This window comes from Physeter macrocephalus, chromosome 6, assembly GCF_002837175.3.
Source record: "Physeter macrocephalus isolate SW-GA chromosome 6, ASM283717v5, whole genome shotgun sequence".
NCBI lineage: Eukaryota > Metazoa > Chordata > Mammalia > Artiodactyla > Physeteridae > Physeter > Physeter macrocephalus.
This window is the reverse complement of record NC_041219.1, coordinates 87610344-87616026: the sequence shown is the minus strand read 5'-3', so window position 1 is coordinate 87616026 and position 5683 is coordinate 87610344. Positions and strand designations below refer to the sequence as shown.

The following is a 5683-nucleotide window of genomic DNA, read 5'->3' as shown; positions in this document are numbered from 1 at the left end:
GTCAAAATGCTTTCCAAAAATACTTCACTAATTTACATTCTTCCAACAGTGTAAGCATTTAATATTACTAGTGTTTAATTTTTGCTAAGCTGATGGTCCAGAGTAATATTGATATTTCATTATTTTTTTAAAGAATATATTTATTTATTTTTGGCTGCGTTGGGTCTTCTTTGCTGCGCGCGGGCTTTCTCTAGTTGTGGGGAGCAGGGGCTACTCTTCGTTGCAGTGCGCTTCATTGCAGTGGCTTCTCTTGTTGCAGAGCACGGATTCTAGGCGTGCGAGCTTCAGTAGTTGTGGCACGTGGGCTCAGTAGTTGTGGCTCACGGGCTCTAGAGTGCAGGCTCAGTAGTTGTGGCGCACAGGTTTAGTTGCTCTGCGGCGTGTGGGATCTTCCCAGACCAGGGCTCGAACCCATGTCCCCTGCATTGGCAGGCAGATTCTTAACCACTGTGCCACCAGGGAAGTCCCCATTATTGTTTTAATCTGCCTTTTCCTGCTTACTTGTGAGATGAAGCATCTTTTCATATATTTATTTTGGCCATTTGTATTTCTTCTATGAATTAATTACCATGTCTTTTGCCCATTTTCCTATTAGGTTGATTTTTAATTAGGATTAGAGGAAATTTTACTTCCAATAATATGGCTGGCTGGACTCCGGACTAATCTTTCTGAGTAAAACAGTAAAAATGCAAGTTAAAATACAAATTATTTTAAAAGCATTGAAGAGTTGGCCAGATAGCAAGAATTTATTAGGTTAAAATCTAAGGGAAGGCAGAAACTCAGGGAAACAGAGCAAAGAATATGCTTTAGCTTGAGGACAGCTGTTTAATTAGGCAAACTTGAGCTTCAATTTCCATAGCCTTTATATCTGACAGAATCAAGGTGAGGAATTTCATAGAAGATTTCTTTAAAAAGCTAGGAGTCCAAAGGGTATGTTCTGAATATAAGATTGAACCTCAAATAAATCCACCCCACTGCCACCTCCAGGGGACTTTAATGAAAGCCTCCTCAGTGCTAAACTGATGGAAAGGTTCTTATCCCCTCTATCCACTTGAGCTGATCTGCAGCCCATGTTTACATTATCCTGGGTGATCCAAAAACCTCCAAGTCAGGAATTCCATTGAAAGTGGTTCAAGACTGGTGGTACCTCTAAGTGCCTGGAAGAAGCAAGCTCCCATTCTCTGAAAGAAGACACCTTCATCCTCAGCTTCAAGGAATTTCCAACAAAATATTCCAGGGAAAATAAATAGCTCACAGTTTAAAACAAAAAAACACTAAACACAAAAGGAAAAAAGACTATCAGCAAGATCCAGCCCGCCCATATAATCCAGGACAATCTCCCAATCTATAGATCCTTAATTTAATCTTATCTGTAAAGTCCTTTTGCCATGTAAAGTAACATATTCACAGGTTCTGACGATTAGGATGTGGACATCTTTGGCGAGGCTATTGTTCCGCCTATGATAACAATGTTACTTCATTCCACAAAGTTTGAAATCATAGAACTTTAAAATAATTAAATGGACAAATTTAACAGCAGACAAGAAACAACTGAAGAGAGAATTAGTAGACTGGATGCGGTTCAAAAGAAATTACCCAGAATGCCTCACACAGAGAAAAAAGAGATGAAAAGTTTATGGAGATGTTAAGAGACATGGATAATAGAGTGATAAAGTTAACATATGTTTAAACGGAGTTCCAGAAACAGAGGAAACAAAGAATGAGACAGAGGCAGTATGTGAAGAGAATTTTCCAGAATTGATGAAAGACAACAATTTATAGATCCAAAAGAAGTATAAATAAAAATCCAAAGAAAGGTAAACAATAAGAAATCCATACCTACACATAAGAAAAAACTTTAGAACACCAAAGACAAAGAGAAGATTTTAAAGACAGCAAGAGAAAAAAGACAAACTTTAAAGGAAACAAAGAACTCTCAATAGTGCAATGAAAGCCAGAAATCAGTGAGATAGTTTCAGTGTATTATCGCACCTAGCAACTGCAACATACACATTCTTTTCAAGTATACATGAAATATTTGGCAAAATTTAACCATATACTAGACCATAAGGCAAGACTCAATTAATATAAATATTTAAAATTATGTTCTATCACCATAGTGCTCGAAATCAGTAGCAAAAATATAATCACCATATGTTTGGAAGTTAATAAACATACTTAAAAATAATTCATTGGTCAAAGAGGATATAAAAATGGAACAACTTATACAGTAATTACTGGGAAATTTAAAGTATTAAATGTGGATATTCAAAGAGAAGAAAGGATTAGAATTAATTATCTATATTTATATCTCAAAAAATTAGAAAAATAATAGCAAAATAAATCAAAGAAAGTAGAAGTAAATATATTTTAAAAGATAAGAGGAAACCAATGCATTAGAAAACAAACAAACAACAAGAAGATCAAAAAGTTCTTTGAAAAGACTAATAAAATTGTCAAATTTTGGTAAGATTGCTCAAGAAAAATAAAAGGAGGAGGCATAAATGACTGACATAAGAACAAAAATGGGGACTTAACTATACATGTCACATTCATAAAAAGACTGTAAGAAGATATTATAAACAACTTTATGCCAATATATTAAAATTTTTGGATGAAATGGACAAATTCCTAGAAAAAGATAACTTTCAAAATTGACTTAAAAAGAAATTTAAAAAATGAATAGTCCTATTACCATTAAAAATATTGAGTTAGTGGTCAAAAATATTCCCAACAAGAAAACTACAGCCTGGTTGATTTCACTGGGAAGAGTAACAAATATTAAGGAACAAATAATCATGATCCCCTCACAGACTCTTCCAGAAAAGACAGACTGAGAGAATACTTCTCAACTTACTATATGAGCCTATTTTATGAATTATTATTTTATGATATCAAAACCTGACAAGGGTGATAAAAAGTGAGAATTAGAGGCCAATTTCATCCATGAATATAGATGCAAAAATCCAAAAGCATTTATAGATAAATTATTAAAATCAATAAGAAAGTTTAGAAAGCTTGTTGCATATAAAATTAATATGCAAAATATATTCTATTAGAATAAAACATAAAATATAAAATAGAACATAAAAATAATATATAGAAATATAGAATATAGGAATAAGCAGTTAGAAAATATTAATAAAATTAATAAAAGGATACTATTTACCTACCATCAGAATATATGTAGGAAAAAAATCTATCAAAACATGTACAATATAAAATGTTCTGTTAGTCAACCACATATCAGTACTTTAACACACACAAAAAGTTGATTTCTCACTCTCATTCACTCAAAACCTGCCACGTGTCTGGGTGATTATCCAGGTAGCAATTTGGTAATTCAGGTTGCTTTGATCCTGCGGCTCCACCATCTTGCCATGAGGCATCCTCTGCCATCACTGAAGCAGGAAAAAAGCTGCTGTAGAGTCTTACATTAGCAAGTGAATGCACAAGCTCAAATGGGGCATTGTCAATTCCACTCACAACCTATTAGACAAATTAACCACACAACTTCGCTTAGTTTCAAGAGAGCTGGGGAAGTATAATCCTCCATATGTCTGGAAGAGATAGAAGAATTGAATATGGGTGGGCACAATAAGTCTCTAGCACAGACCTTTAGGGAGAAAACTATAAAATATTGAAGACATTAAAGAAATCTAAATAAACAGAAGACAGACCATGTTTAAGGATTAGAAGATTCAATATTATAGAGGTATCAGTTTTCTTTAAATTGATCTACAGATTAAATAGAAGAGTCTCTTATATGGTCGCAGACAGGTGTTCATTGCAAAGCTGGAGTCACCTGAAGGCTCAACTAGGCTGGATGCCTAAGGTGGCTCACTCCCATGATGCTGTTGATGCCGGCTGGAGGCTGGAAACTCAGCTGGGGCTGTCAACTATAGCACCTACAAGCTGGACTTCTCATAGCATGGTGGCTGCATCGTGAGAGGGAATAACCTGAGAGAGTGTCTGGAGAGTGAGACTTCCAAGGGGGAAGCTGAAAGGTTTCTTCTGATCCAGCTTCAGATGTCACACAGCATCACTTCTGCCATGAGCCCCTAAGACCAGCCAGGTTCAAGGGAAAGGTAAATAGAACACCTCCCAGTAGAAGTGTCAAAGGATGTGTGGCCATCTTCAGTCTGTCACATTTGACAAACATTCAAAATTCCAATAGTTCAAAGGACCAAGAGTAGTCAAGACATTGTTAAAGGAGAAAAAGAAAGTGGGAATACTTGCTTTGGCAGATACCATGATTTATTTTAAAGCTTCAGTAATTAGGACAGTGTGATTTGGACCCAGGTATAGACAAATAAACCAGTTACCTTCTCTGTAGTTCCTTCATCTTTAACATATGGCTTCTGCCTCATGGTCCAAGATGACTGCTTTAGCACCAGCTATAACTTCTGCAGCCAGAAGGCAAGATGGTGAAGACAAGAAGAACACACTCCCATCGCATTAAAGATACTTCTAGAAACTGAGCATACCATCTCCACTTACAAAGAGTCAGTTTAGGCCAGAACTTAATCACATAGTCATACTCAATGCAAGGATGGCTAGAAAATGTACTCTCTAGTTGGGTAGCCTGTGTCCAGCGAGAGAATTCTATTACATACAGTCCACAAACACATGAAGAGATGTGCAACAATATTAGTTATTAGGGAAATGCAAATCAAGACCATAATGAGATACCACTTTACATCCTTCTAACTGGCAAAAATTAAAAGTCTGACAATACAAGAGTGGAAGAAGATACAGACTCACAGGATCTCTTTTACATTACTGGGTTCAGTTATAAATGGTACAAACAATTTGGAAAACAAGTTTGCATTATCTCCTAAAATTGTATAATTAAATGATTTTTGACTCAGCAATTCCACTCCTAGAATACTCTTGCATACACAATCATGCAAGAGCGTTTGATGAGAGGCTGGGCGGACTCAGGCCTGGGGCAGCGTGGACACTCTGGCCCCGGTCCGGTGGCGATGGCAGAGGCCAGAGGAGCTGCAGATTCCGGGGAACTGGAAACTAGCCTGCAGGAGATTGGAGGCAGCTGCACAGGAGCAGGGCTGCCCCCAGGTGAAGGCGAGCACCCTGGAATCCTGAAGCCGGGAGGAGCACGAAGGACAGACAGTGGCCAGGGGAGACCCAAGTGTGGGGATTCCTCGGCTCAGCCTTGCTCCAGATGCACTGCGGGGGAATCTGGACATTTTAACCACACAGAGAATTGTTAGAAGATGCAAGTTGAAAAAGGAAGATTCCAGTTGTGGTTTGGAACCCTCCTGTGCCAGCAAATGTAAATCTCTCATAGATGGGTGTGGGTGCCCACCTGTTCAAATAGCAGCCCGGTTTGTCCTCTCCGCCAGGTAATTCCACGGGCCTCTGCGCCAGAGCCAGGAGGATCCCGTCACTTTAGAAGAGGCTCCAGATGTTATTACTCACTAGGCCTCCTTTCAGATGCATCTTGCTTGAGAAGATCAATTGCATTATTTAAAAGTTTAAGAAAATTCAGTATCAAACATCCTGTGAGGTTTGAGAATCCTGTGGCTTATGGACCCATAACTAGATGTAGCCCTGCTTTATACTTTTCCATTGTTTTATGGATGTATCCAGGGCTATGTACTCTTTTTAAACTAAAAGTCTTATTTTTATATTTAAAATGCACTATAATCTTCAACTGAAT

At 37.6% G+C, this 5683-nt stretch overlaps 1 pseudogene; it reads left to right on the top strand.

Annotated features, from left to right (window-relative positions):
• The first annotated feature begins 4368 nt into the window (after positions 1 to 4368).
• LOC114486513 (uncharacterized protein C10orf143-like) lies at positions 4369 to 5314 on the top strand (annotated as a pseudogene).
• Positions 5315 to 5683: the final 369 nt, after the last annotated feature.